Genomic DNA, 15,484 nt, shown 5'->3' with positions numbered 1-15,484 from the left:
TTTATTTTTCTTTAATCGGTATTTGACAACATTTTTATTTTATTTAAATATTTAAAAATAATTGGTATCAATAATACTTCATAAAAAATAAGTATATTATAATAGATGATATATGTACATAATAACACAATCTACTGATTTACTTGTTGTTAGCACAAAGGAAAATCATATGATTTCTAGTGTGTTACCAAATATATGATTTTCTGGTTTTGTTACCAAACCTATGATTTTCTGGTTTTGTTACCAAACCTATGATTTTCTGGTTTGTTACAAATCTATATGATTTCATGATTTGTTACCATATAATTCTCATTATACACATCTATAAATACATGAGGTTGTGACCATATAGGTCACAGTGCCATTCAACTAACATGGTATCATAGCCAAGGTTTATTTATTAATCTATCATATCTTCTTCTATCTTCCCTCATCCACCATTTCCATTGGTCTTCTCTCCTCCATGTCTGAGGAGATTCTTCATGATGTGGTTGCCGCTACTACATCCAAGGAGGCGTGGGATACCTTGCAGCGGATGTTTTCGTCGTCAACTCGTGCTCGTACTATTCAGATTTGTGTTGAGCTCGCCACGTCCAAGAAACGCGATCTGTCTGCTGCAAGTTATTTTTGCAAGATCAAAGGGCTGGCCGCCGCTGGCTCTGCCTTGGCCCTGACTATCTTCTTGCTGGTCTTGGCCCTGGCTATGATCCCTTCGTCACTTCGATGACTACCAAGAGTGAAACCCTCGCGCTTGATAATGTGTTTGCACATCTAATGGCGTTTGAAGCTCGCCAACTACAACACCAGGCTGAACTTCAGTTAAATTCTGGATCTTCTGCCAATTATGCTGGTCATGGTGGTCAGCAGAAGAACCGTGGGCATAGGGATCGTGGTCGTGGCCGTTCTCAAGGTGGTGCGCCCTCTTGTCCTGCTGGTGATCGTCGTGACCCTTCTGCTCATCCTTCCTGTCAGATCTGCGGCAAAGTGGGGCATACTGATGTTCGCTGCTGGCATAGGATGGATGAGTCCTATCAAGATGAACCTCCTTCTGCTCCTTTTGCTCCTTCTGCGGCACTGGCAGCTACTTCATCTTACAAGATCGATCCAAATTGGTACAGCGACACAGGCGCCACTGATCATATCACTAGTGACCTGAATCGTCTCACTGTGCGTGAACGCTATCATGGAGGTGAACAAGTTCAAGTCGGCAATTGAGCAGGTTTGCGTATTTTGCATACTGATCATTCTTTAATTATTGCTGCTCGTCCTCTTGTATTGCGTAATATTTTGCATGTACCTGAAATTTCCAAACATCTTCTTTCGATTCATAAATTCTCGTGATAATGACGTATTTTTTTAATACCATCCTTGGCATTTTTCTATTAAGGATCGACGGTCGAGGAAAAGTCTTCTAGACGGGAGGTGTGAGTCTGGTCTCCATCCTATTAAGCAATCTGATGTCGATGATCTCAAGCACGCCTTAGTGAGCAGATCTACTACTCACGCCCAATGGCATGCACGTCTTGGACATCCTTCATCAAGTAGTAAAGTCAATTTTACGTCTCAATAACATTTCGTGTGCTAGTGAGTCATCTTTGCCAGTTTGTAATGCGTGTCAATCAGCAAAAAGTCATCAGTTACTATATACTAGTTCTTCTCATAGGTCTTCGTCACCTTTGGAACTGATTTTTTTGGATGTTTGGGGCCCTGTACCTCCATATGGTGGGGGTTTTAAATATTATATTAGCATCATTGATGATTTCAATAAATTTTCGTGGATCTATTTGATGCATGATCGTACAAAAACTCTTCGTATATTTTTGCAATTCCAAGCTCATGTTGAGCGCCTCCTAGATACTAAAATCAAATGTGTCGAGTCTGATTGGGGTGGGGAATTTCAGAAAATTCATAACACATTCTTTCGTTCCCTCGGAATCGCTCATCGTGTTTCGTGCCCTCACACATATCAACAAAATGGGTCTACTAAACGCAAACACCGTCATATTGTTGAAACTGACCTAGCCCTTCTAGCTCATGCTGATGTACCTATTAAATTTTGGGATGATGCGTTTCTTACAGCCACATATTTCATCAATCGTCTTTCTACTCATGTCATCGATAACAAATGCCCCTTAGAGCTTCTTTTTCATACCCCACCAAATTACTCTTTATTAAAAGTTTTTGGGTGTGCTTGTTGGCCTCATCTTCGCCCTTATAACAAACAAAAGCTCTCTTTTCGATCCAAGGAATGTGTCTTTCTAGGCTTCAGTTCTTTACATAAAGGGTATAAGTGTCTTGACACCGATTCTGGTCGTGTCTATATTTCTACAGACANAAGCTCTCTTTTCGATCCAAGGAATGTGTCTTTCTAGGCTTCAGTTCTTTACATAAAGGGTATAAGTGTCTTGACACCGATTCTGGTCGTGTCTATATTTCTACAGACATCATATTTGATGAGAATGTTTTTCCGTTCAAGAGAGCCCCACCCAATTCTTCCCCAACCTTGCAACCAATGCACAATGCCCCTCATTTGTGCACCCTTGTGTTTGGGTAATAGCAATACTAATTTGGAGAATGATCACATGCATATATCTATGCCTACTAACTCTTTAGATGCAGAAAACCTGGTGCCCACATCAGCTTCAGAATTGCCGCCACAATCTTCCATGTCGCTGTCGCGCGAATCGACGTTGGTTGTTCTATCAATGATTAGGGCCTCGGATCCTCCGCCAGCAGATAATATTGCGCAATGCCTGGTCGGATCTTCGGTCGCTGGTCGACCGACTGCTGTAGCACCTGTTACTCCCCTCGCGACGGCTGGTACAACTGTCCCCTCTGTAAGACTCACGTTTTGGGCCCATGGCCCAATACAATTTAATAATTATAAAAATAAGCCCTAGGGTTCAACCATTGGGGCCAAACCCTTAAGCCAGTTGTCGTTCTTCCTCCTTTTCGTCATTTTCTTCCTTAGACCGCTACCACCCAATGCTCACGCTGTCCCGCACCCCAATATTTCCCACACCACCCCGTGCCCTTCGCACATCAGAAAAACAGCCGCCCAACACCCACATCGCTACCATGAGGGAACGCCATCGTCGTCGCCAGAACCGACAACAAGAGGAGTAAACGCAACAAAGATTCAACGCGGTTTCCTCTAGGATGGTAGGATTGGAATCAACCCTTATGTAGGAAGAAGGCTTGAGTGGATTTGGACCATTGTGGATTAGGAAAGGCTAAGAAAGCGGCTACCCAGGTAAGGGACACGCCTATTGAAACTAAGCGTTTTATTTTTTAAAAATGGGCCGAACAAATTTGTCATATGGCTATGTGGTATGTACTCTGATTGCTGTCTGCCGTGTAATTTGATTAGGTTATGTGCTGTTGTGTAATCTAATTAGGCTGTGTAATCTGATTGTTGTGTGCCATGGTAATCTGATTGCTGTGTGCCGTGTAATTTGATTAGGTTGTGTGCTGCTGTGTAATCTGATTAGGCTGTGTGCTGTGTAATTTGATTAGGTTGTGTGCTGTTGTGTAATCTGATTAGGTTGTGTGCTGTTGTGTAATCTGATTAGGTTGTGTGCTGTTGTGTAATCTGATTAGGTTGTGTGCTGTTGTGTAATCTGATTAGGTTGTGTGCTGTTGTGTAATCTGATTAGGTTGTGTGCTGTTGTGTAATCTGATTAGGTTGTGTGCTGTTGTGTAATCTGATTAGGTTGTGTGTTGTTGTGTAATCTGATTAGGTTGTGTGCTGTTGTGTAATCTGGTTAGGTTGTGTGTTGTTGTGTAATCTGGTTTAGGTTGTGTGTTGTGGTTAGTGGTATTTGGTGATTGAGTTTGATGCGAGTTGTATGACACAATATACGCGGTGCCTGCCTGCATATTATGCTTGTAGGTAGCAACGGTTAAGGGGCTTGTGGTAATAGTTACATGTTGTGTGTTTCAGGTAACTAGCCACCAATAGTCACCTTTGGGGTGATTGTAGAAAATGACTATCAAGGTAAGGGTTACACGCTATGTGTTTCGGGTAATCAGCCTTCAATAGTCATTTAGAGGAAATAAGGAGGGAGGTGATGTTCTTGTGGTAACAGTTACACGCTGTGTGTTTCGGGTAACCAGCCAGGAATAACCATTTTAAGGAGTAAAGGTGGCGTTGATGTTCTAGTGGCAATAATCACCTGCTGCATGTTTTGGTTGATCGCCTTATGACGATTTGTATGTTTGACCCCAATAAGGAGTTCCTTATTGAGTATTTTAATACTCACCCTGTTTTTAAAATGATTTTTGATGCGAAGCTGTGGCACGGAGGTGACAAGTAGGATGCCAAAGTCAGTCATGGGGCGATTCAAGGATTTTTATGTCTTTTTGTAGTCTCATTTTGTTGGAGAGACGTTTCCGCATTTTTGTTATTAATTTAAACTATGTTGTGGACGCCTAGTTTATGGGAACTAGGCGGTCACACCATATTTCCTTTTGATTTTAATTTCCTTTGTTTTGAATATCTTTAGGCGGCATATTTTTAGCTTTTTAAAGGGGTACCACGCACCTAATTTCTAATAAAGGATCGTTTTTGCATGGTTTTCATTCATCTTCAAATAAATCACATTATTTTTTGTAACGGCTCTGACCGCTACTCATATGATAAGTCGGGTTGTTACAATTGGTATCAGAGTCTAGTTATGAGATTCTGTAGACTGCTTACATCGTAAGCCAAAGAGTCGCCCATGACTGAACGGCAAACCCTCGTCACTTCCAGGTATGCTTGGCCATAAAATGGAAGAATATGTATTGTTGAATATTGAAATTACGTTGGTTATCATGGATAATTTTATGTACGCTTGTAAATCAAAATTAGTGGATAATGCATGTTGCTTAATGTACGAATATGTATTGTCGAGTATTGATATTTTGATCGGCTATTATGGGTGATTTTATGCACGCTTGTAAGTCGAAAGTAGTGGATAATGCATGTTGCATAATATGTGAATATGTAGTGTTAAATATTGATATTTTGATTGACTATCATGTGTGGTTTTATGTACTCGCAAGTCATAAAGTAGTGGATAATACACGTTGCATAATACCCGGCTGAAAAAATGAAATTTTACGAGGTAATTAATTGTGGATTAGGAACGAAACAAGTAAAAGGATGTCTAGCCAAGTAACAAATTGGGGAGGTAAACGTGCTCGAAGCGGACCGACAAGGGGTACAGGAGAAGCCACCTTTAGAGGCCCCACTTCAAGAACAGTCAGTAAATGCGAACCCAAATCTGGGAATAGGAGTTCCCCCATCTGATCTACCGAGAGCAAACCTTGATACTCCGGAAGTACCTAATATGATTGCGATGATGGGACTAATGCAATCCATGACATAGACAAATTGGCAATTGGCATAACTGATCCCGGCCTTAGTGTAAAGTGCCAGGCAGACGACCCATCACAACCGGGGGGACGCTGACGCAACAGAAGAAAGCAAGTATTTTCGAGCTTTCAAACGTTGTGATCCCGAAGTATTCTAGGGAAAATCCCAGGACCCTGTCGTAGCTGAATTATGGTTGTAGGCTATTGTTGAAATTTTTCGACGCATGAAGTTTCCGGAGGAGCATAGACTGAGTTGCGTGACTTACCTGTTACGCGAAGATGCTAAACTGTGGTGGCAATCAGCCTCCAGGGCGATTGCTACGGACGAAGACGATATTACTTGGACACAGTTTAGAGCAACATTCCTCTGAAAATACTTCAAACCAGTGGTGCGAAATAAGAAGCAACGTGAATTCCTAATCATTGAGCAAGGAAACACGTCAATAGAGGAATATGAACAAGAGTTTGTCCCGCCTGTCCCGTTTCGCCCCAATAATGGTCTCAATAGAAGAGCTGAAAGTAGAATGTTTTGTTATGGGCTTGAGGCCCAATGTTCGAGCGGCGGTGTCAGCTCACCTGCAACCTGATTATGCAACAGCACTCTAACTTGCCGAGATGCTCGACGATAGGGAGTATCCGACAGAAGACACCCAAACCCACTTAAACACGACGGTTGACCAGAAGAGAGAGAGAGAACAGACGTCACCTACCTCCTCAATGGTACCTTGGCACCAGGCCAAGACAAATTTAAACCAAGAGCGTAGGCAACCAAAGGCTCGCCCACAGAACACGCCACGTGATAGACCACATTGCACAAACTGTGGGAGACGTCACGCAGGACAGTGCAAGTTTAAGAATAGGGTATGTTTCAACTGTCACCAAGAATGTCACGTTGTCGCGCATTGCACTCAAGAGAGAGCAACTAGTACCAATAGACCCCCTGGTAACCAATCGACCTCAAACCCGAGGTCAGCTCCGCAACAGGGGCAAATGTATGCTACCACTCGCCAGGAGGCAGAAAACTCCAACACGACAGTCACAAGTACACTCTCTATTCTTGGGTACTACGCATGGGTCTTGTTTGATTCTGGGACAACCCACACCTTTATCTCTACTAACCTTGTAAAACATGCAAGAGTAGAAGTTGAACCGCTAGGGTACGAGTTGTCTGTGGGTACCCCGGCAGGGGTAAGTATGGAAGCCTTCGAGAGGGTAAAGGACAGTCAGTTGTGTGTGTTGAACCACACGATGAATGTGATGTTGATAGTCCTAGATATGACCAATTTTGATGTCATCTTAGGGATGAAGTGGTTAGCGAAAAACCATGCTTCCATTGATTGCTTCAATAAGGAGGTTGTGTTCAGACCCCCTGGTCAGCCAAGTTTAGAATTCAAGGGGACCAGGGTAGAAATGGTCCCGAAGATAATCTCGGCATTAAAGGCAAGGAGAATGTTATCCCAGGGTGCTTGGGGGATATTAGCTCATGTGGTGGAATTCGTACGAACCAAGGCAAGCATTAACTCAGTGCCAGTAGTGAGAGAATTCACCGACGTGTTCCTAGAAGATCTCCCCAGCCTACCCCCGGAGTGGGAGGTGAAATTCAAAATTGTACTTGAGCCAGGAACAAACTCTATTTCAAGAGGCCCGTACAGAATGACCCCTGCTGAACTGAAAGAAATTTGCAGCTCCAAGAGCTACTAAACAAAGGCTTTATACGTCCAAGTGTGTCCCCTTGGGGACCCAAGTGATATTTGTGAAAAAGAAGGACGGCTCTATGCGCTTATGCATGGACTATCGGGAGCTTAACAAAGTGACAATTAAGAACAAGTATCCTTTACCCCGCATCGACGACCTATTCGATCAGTTGCAAGGAGCAATTGTGTTCTCAAAGATTAACTTACGATTAGGCTACCATCAGTTGAGGATTAAGGAGAGTGATATCCCAAAAATAGCTTTTCGCACAAGGTATGGACATTACGAGTTTAGGGTAATGTCGTTTGGCTTGACCAACGCTTCAACAACATTTATGGGGTTGATGAACAAAGTGTTCAGAGAATTCTTAGACAGCTTCATGATCGTCTTCATCGATGATATCCTTGTATACTACAAGACTAGGGAACAACACAAGAAACATCTCAGGTAGGTGTTGACCACTCTAAGAATGAACAAGTTGTTTGCAAAGTTCTGCAAGTGTGAATTTTGGGCAAAACAGGTAGGATTTCTTAGGCATGTAGTTTCACATATGGGAATCACCGTAGACCCAGCAAAGATTGAAGCGGTGACGAATTGGCCTCGCCCGACCACAGTGACGGAGGTACAAAGTTTCCTTGGTCTAGCAGGGTATTATCGGCGGTTTGTGCAGGGTTTCTCCAAGATCGCCACCCCCCTCACCGAGTTGACCAAGAAAGGAAAGTCGTTCACCTGGAATGATCAGTGCGAGGATAGTTTCCAAGAACTTAAACAGTGGTTAGTAACAGCCCCGATACTTACTATGTCGTCAGGAGATGGAGACTTTTGTAGTATATAATGATGCTTCAAAAAAGGGGTTAGGGTGTGTCCTCATGCAACATGGGAAGGTTATCGCCTATGCTTCACGTCAACTAAAAGAATACGAGTGAAACTATCCCACCCACGACCTTGAGCTCACAACAGTGGTATTTGCACTGAAGATTTGGAGACACTACCTTTATGGAGAAAGGACCCAAATTTTTACTGGCCACAAGAGCCTTAAATACTTCTTTACTCAGAAGGAGTTAAACATGAGACAACATCGGTGGTTGGAGTTGGTTAAAGACTATGACGTGGATATACTCTATCACTCGAGAAAGGCGAACGTGGTAGCTGATGCATTGTGCCAAAAATCAGCATACACGTCTCCTCTAATTTACCACACAAAAAGCTATCCAGCAGGATCTGGAACGCACCGGTGTAGCGGTGGCCGTAGGGGAGGTCGCAGCTCAATTGGCCCAGTTAACGGTACAACCGACCTTGAGGCAACATATTATTGATAAACAACATGGTGATCCAAATTTGGTTGGAAAAAGACGTTTGATAGATGTCAATCAGATAGAGGAGTTTTCATTGATAGTCGATGGGGGGCTCTTGTACCATGGACGGTTGTGCGTGCCAAATGATGAAGAGCTGAAGGTAGAAATCCTAACTGATGCTCACCACTCGCCATTCGCCCTACATCCGGGCAATACCAATATGTATCACGATTTAAAATAACATTATTGGTGGCGGAATATGAAACTTGATGTAGTCGAGTTTGTGAGCAAGTGTCTGGTTTGTCAACAAGTCAAAGCCCCAAGGCAGAAGAAAGCGGGGTTATTACAACCACTTAGCGTACGTGAATGAAAGTGGGAGAACATCGTCATGGGCTTTATCATGGGATTACTGAGGAAGCCCAGAGGCTACAGAGTTATATGGGTTGTGGTTGATAGGCTCACCAAGTCAGCTCACTTCCTGCTAGGGAAATCCACTTATTCCGTGGATAAATGAGATCAGTTGTACTTGAAGGAAGTAACAAGATTTCACAGGGTACCGGTATCCATTGTGTCAGACAGGGATCCCCATTTCACATCAAAGTTTTGGAAAAGCCTTCAGCAAGCGTTGGGTACATGGCTAAAGTTTAGTACAGCATTCCACCCAAAGACGGATGGGCAAACTGAACGCTTAAACCAAATTCTAGAAGACATGTTATGAGCCTGTATGTTGGACTTTACCGGTAGCTGGGACATACACTTACATCTCATAGAGTTATCAAGCGACGTTGGGTATGGCACCTTTTGAGGCCTTATACGGGAAGAAGTGTAGATCCCCAGTGTGTTGGGATGAAGTAGGAGAACGCAAGTTGTTGGGCCCCGACTTAGTGCAAGCAACTAATGAGACTATCTAGAAAATAAGGACTAGAATGCGTACGATCCAAAGCAGGCAAAAGAGTTATGCCTATGTGAGACGATGGGATTTGGAGTTTGAGGTGGGAGACAAAGTATTCCTTAAGGTGGCTCCCATGAAAGGCGTTCTTAGGTTCAGGCGCAAAGGAAAGTTAAGCCCACGCTTCATTGAACTATTTGAGATCTTGGAGCGAGTGGGACAAGTAGCTTACCGGTTGGGCCTACCACCTGTACTTTCAGGAGTTCACAATGTATTTCATGTATCAATGTTGCGACTATACATAGCAGACCGAACACATGTGATAGATTTGAAACCTATACAGTTGGATAAGGGTTTGAACTAGAAGAAGTGAAGTGAAAACTCTACGTAATCGAGAGAGCGCGTTTGTTAAAGTATTATGGCGGAATCACCAGCTAGAAGAAGCCACTTGGGAACGAGAAGAGGAAATGATGAGCAAGTACCCTGAGCTCTTCATAGCAGAAGGTATGTAGCGCAAGCCTTCTGCATTTAAATGAAGCTTTCGAGGGCGAAAGTTTCTTTTTGGAGGGGATATTGTAAGGCCCACGTTTTGAGCCCATGGCCCAATACAAATTAGTAATTATAAAAATAAGCCCTAGGGTTCAGCCATTGGGGCCAAACCCCTAAGCCAGCCGCCGTTCTTCCTCCTTTTTGTCATTTTCTTCCTTAGACCGCTGCCACCCAACATTCACTCCCGCAGCCGAATATTTCCCACACCACCCTGTGCCCTTCGCACATCAGAAATACCGCCGCCCAACACCCACATCACCGCCACGAGGGAACGCCATCGTCGTCGCCAGAACCTTCATAAGAGGAGTAAAAGCAGCAAAGATTCAATGCGGATTCCTCTCGGGATAGTAGGATTGGAATCAACCCCTACGTAGGAAGAAGGCTCGATTTGAGTGGAGTCGGACCGTTTTGGATTAGGAAAGGCTAAGAAAGCAGCTACCCAGGTAAGGGACACGCCTGCTAAAACTTAACGTTTTGTTTTTGAAAAATGGGCCGAACAGATTATTCATATGGCTATGTGCTATATAATCTGATTGTTGTGTGCCGTGTAATTTGAGTAGGTTCTGTGCTGTTATGTAATCTGATTAGGCTGTGTAATCTGACATTATGTGTCGTGTAATCTGATTGCTATGTGCCGTGTAATTTGATTAGGTTGTGTGTTGTTGTGTAATCTTATTAGACTGTGTAATCTGATTAGGCTGTGTGCCGTGTAATTTGATTAGGTTGTGTGTTGTTTTGTAATCTAATTAGGCTGTGTAATTTGATTAGGTTGTGTGCTGTTGTGTAATTTGATTAGGTTGTGTGCTCTTGTGTAATTTGATTAGGTTGTGTGCTATTGTGTAATCTGGTTAGGTTGTGTGTTGTTGTGTAATCGGGTTTAGGTTGTGTGCTATGGTTAGTGGTATTTGGTGATTGGGTTCGATGCGAGTTGTATGACACAACATACGCGAGGCCTATTGCCTGCATATTGTGCTTGTAGGTAGCAACGGTTAAGGGGCTTGTGGTAATAGTTACACGTTGTGTGTTTCGGGTAACTAGCCACCAATAGTCACCTTTGAGGTGATTGTAGAAAATGATTATCAAGGTAAGGGTTACAGACTGTGTGTTTCGGGTAACCAGCCTTCGGTAGTCATTTTGAGGAAATAAGGAGGGAGGTGATGTCCTTGTGGTAATTGTTACATGCAGTGTGTTTCGGGTGACCCGCCAGGAATAACCATTTTAAGGAGTAAAGGTGGCATTGATGTTTTGGTGGCAATAATCACCTGCTGCGTGTTTTTGTTGATCGCCTTATGACGATTTGTATGTTTGACCCCTATAGGGGAGTTCCTTACTGAGTATTTTAATACTCACCCTGTTTTTAAAATGATTTTTTAGGCGAAGCTGTGGCACGGAGGTGACAAGTAGGATGCCAAACTCAGCCATGGTGCGATTCAAGGATTTTTATGTTTTTTTTTTTTGTAGTCTCATTTGGTTGGAGAGACGTTTTCACACTTTTGTTATTAATTTAAATTATGTTGTGGACGCCTAGTTTATGGGAACTAGGCGGTCACACCAGATTTCCTTTTGAATTTCCTACTTTGTCTTAAATATCCTTAGGCGGCATTTTTTAACTTTAAAGGGGTACCCCGCACCGATTTCTAATAAATGATCGTTTTTGCATGGTTTTCATTCATCTTCAAATAAATCACATTATTTTGGTAACGGCCTTGCCCGCTACTTATATGATAAGTTGGGTCGTTACACCCTCAATTGTGAATCCTGCACCTACTACTTATTTGTATGGTACTCGATTGAAGTACAATATCAAGAAATCCAAGGTGCGTACAGATGGAACAATAACATATTATGTAGTTCGGTTTTCTGCCTCTGAACCTACTTCACATATTACTGCTATGGAGCATCCCCTCTGGCGTTAGGCAATGAATGATGAATTTCAAGCACTTCTAAAAAATAAGACATGACACTTAGTTCCTTCTCTTGGTGGTATTAACGTTATTGATTGCAAATGGGTTTTCAAACTCAAGCAAAAGCCAGATGACTCTATTGATCGCTACAAAGCACGCCAGGTTTCTATGATGATACCTTTGGTCTAGTTGTTAAGCCCACTACCATTCGGCTCTTATTATCTCTTGCTATTTCTCGTGGGTGGGTTATTCGGTAGATTGATATACAAAATGTTTTTCTTCATCGCTTTCTTAAAGAAGATGTTTATATGAAGCAGCCCCCTGGATTTATGGATTCTCAACATCCTGGTTATCTCTGCAAGCTCGATAAGTCGCTTTATGGCCTCAAATAAGCTCCGCGTGCCTAGTTTTCTCGCCTTAGCTCCAAACTATTACAGTTGGATTTTACACCTTCAAAGGCTGATGTCTCTGTTTTCATTTTTAACAAGATGGACATTCAGATGTATATCCTCATCTATGTTGATGACATTATCATCATCAGCTCATCTTCTACGGCTACTGAGAAACTTCTTACACAGCTTCGGGATGATTTTACCGTTAAGGATCTTGGCATTTTGAGTTATTTTCTTGGGATTGAGGTCCGCCATACTTCCAATTGACTTGTTCTGACACAACAAAAATACATTCAAGATTTATTGTCCAGAACCAATATGCTCACTTCCAAAGGTGTGCCCACACCTATGCTTTCAAGTGAGAAGTTGTTATTGGATGGTGGTGAAAAGCTCTTGCGTAAGGATACTACTCGCTATCGGAGTGTTGTTGGAACTCTCCAATATTTGTCTCTGACACGTCCTGATATATCCTTTTGTGTCAACAGAGTGTGTCAGTTCATGTCCTCCCCGACTTCTGTACATTGGGCGGTAGTCAAACGAATTCTCCGTTATCTACATGACACTACTCATATGGGCTTGTGTCTTACGAAGTCCAGCACTAATTTGCTGAGTGCCTTTCCGGATACTGATGGGTCGGAAATCCTGATGATCATCGAAGCACTAGAGAGTATGCGATCTTCTTTGGTGGCAATCTTATCTCCTGGAGTTCAAGGAAACAATTGACAGTTTCTCATTCTAGTACGGAGGCCGAATATAAGGCGATTGCTGATGCCACTGTCGAATTNTGCAAGCACGAACGCCTAGCCTGTGGTGTGACAACATTGGTGCCACCTATTTGTCTGCCACTCCAATCTTTCATCGACAGACGAAGCATGTTGAGGTTGATTATCACTTCGTTCGTGAACGAGTATCGACTCGTTAGCTTGATGTGTGACTCATATCTTCCAAGGATCAGCTCGCCGAAATCATGACAAAACCACTACAAGCTCCTTCTTTTAGGAGTTTTAGGCGCAATCTGAACTTAGTATTACACCGTCGAGATTGAGGGGGGGAGGGGTGTTAAACGTAGAATAGATCATATTTGTACATAGTAAGATAATCTACTGATTTACTTGTTTGTTACCATAATCAAGGAGAATCTATGATTTCTAGTTTGTTACCAAATCTATGATTTCATGGTTTGTTACAATATAATCCTCATTATACACATTTATAAATACGTGAGGTCGTGACCCATATAGATCACAGTTGTTCGGATCAATACCAGTTGTTAGCTCTGATACCAATTGTTAGGATCGCTCAACAATGCACACACTCGATCAAGATGAACACAAAGAACAGAAGAGAGAACATTCAAGGAGGAATTCAAGGAATATTGACTAAAGATTTTATTATTGATGATTTCAGGGATGTACAACAAGATATAATACAGTGAATGAACAGGAGTACATCTTGAGACCACTCCCTAATGGGATGGGATATATATATGGTTTCAATTTACTAAATAGGAGTACATCTTGAGACCACTCCCTAATGGGATGGGATATATATATGGTTTCAATTTACTAAATATAGCTTTCAAAGATTTAAACTACGAGATATAATCTAACACTATCAAATCTTTACCAAATATCTACCATATATCTCCATCAGATCTTTACAAAATATCTTCCAAATATATCTGTACTAGATCGTTGCGAAATATCTTCCAAATATATCTCTACTAGATTTAGCCATCAGATTTAGGCATCAGGCTCCATATCCCAACCATCTCCTACTTGGAGACTGATCGAGTCAACCCCAACAATCTCCCACTTGGAGATTAATCCAATCAACCAATAATTTCATTCTCGATCGGTACGATACCACTTCAGGCTTTGCACAACCTCAATATTCCAACATCAACACAAAATGTTTGCTGGATTCCTTACCCCCTCTATCTTCTCCAAACACATCACCATCTTCCACTAACCTCCGAGTGAAATGGTATCGCCTTCTGTGTTTTGTCTTTGAATGATAGATTCGGTTTCTCGCCAACTGCATGACACTCTAACTATCTTATACAGTACACTCGCCAACTGAATGGTATCGCCTTCTATCTTTGGGTATGTAGTGCATTTTCTCCCTTATACATCAAAGAAGTATGAATCATTGGGAATAAACAAACATTGGAAGAAACAATAATGTTATTATTAGTAATAGAGACATATTGAAAATATATCGCCTTTGTATCTTATAATAACTTTCAAATCCGAACAAGTATGTCAGGTGTAACTGGTTCGTATTAGATCATGTCATTCCAGAATGGAGCGACTGTTACTTCATTTTCATTTCCAAAGTAAAAAGAAATCAACATTTTGAATTTTTCAACAACTCAAGTAATACTTCCATCATCCAACACCTCCCTTCGAACAAAGTGTTCTTGTTAGCATTTTAACTTATAAACTCATGATCATTCCCTAAATTAGCCGATGTGGGACTTCCATCATCCAACACCTCCCCTCGAACAAAGTGTTCGATATTTGAGAATTTACCAATCTATTGGCACAACTAAGTTTAGGGCATAGCTCTGATACCATATTAGATGAACACGACTCTCCACAATGGTATGATATTGTCCACTTTAAGTGTAAGCTCTTATGGCTTTGCTTTGGGCTTCCCAAAAGGCCTCGTTCCAATGAAGTTAGTATTCCTCACTTATAAACCCATGATCATTCCCTAAATTAGCGGATGTGGGACTTCCATTATCCAACAGGCAGATCTATAAACTGGAAGATAATAGCCAAACAATCGACTTAAAGGCCAATAATATTTGTTTACATAATGAAAATAAATATAGGATTAGTGTAATACTTGTTTACATAATTGAAAATGTTTACAGAAAAAAAAAATTAATTACAAAGAGGGAGGAGGGGAGGGGAGATTGAGGAAAGATTTGTGCAACAGAATTTAAAAATAAAACAGTAAATATCAGAGGCATAGAACTCCATTCAATTTTGTCTCACGGGAAAATATCAGAATTTAACGATGACCAATGTAAATGAGAGAAATAAATAGAGTTCAAACTTGAAACTCATGTCATGGTCTCACATAGGTTGACTTGGATTTCAAAAGACAAAATCGAACTTTTATTAAGGATATATTTGTGACAACGACTTAAACTAACCAGGTAAGTGGCCTTACTATCGGCATGGTTATATTTGATGTTGACACGTGCCCTGTGGTTCTGCACGTGTCATATATATTGATATGTGTGAATTGTGTGTGGATCGATATACTTCCTATATGTTATGTATATGTTATAATATGTTATGGATAAGGAAAGTGGCTCAGCGGTGTGCGAACTAGCTGGTGAACCCATACTCGCACGTATGGGCTGTGTGTAGAGTATATGGTACACGTCCA

This window comes from Cucurbita pepo, unplaced genomic scaffold (assembly GCF_002806865.2).
Source record: "Cucurbita pepo subsp. pepo cultivar mu-cu-16 unplaced genomic scaffold, ASM280686v2 Cp4.1_scaffold000425, whole genome shotgun sequence".
Lineage (NCBI taxonomy): Eukaryota > Viridiplantae > Streptophyta > Magnoliopsida > Cucurbitales > Cucurbitaceae > Cucurbita > Cucurbita pepo.
Note: the sequence above shows the minus strand (reverse complement) of the source record.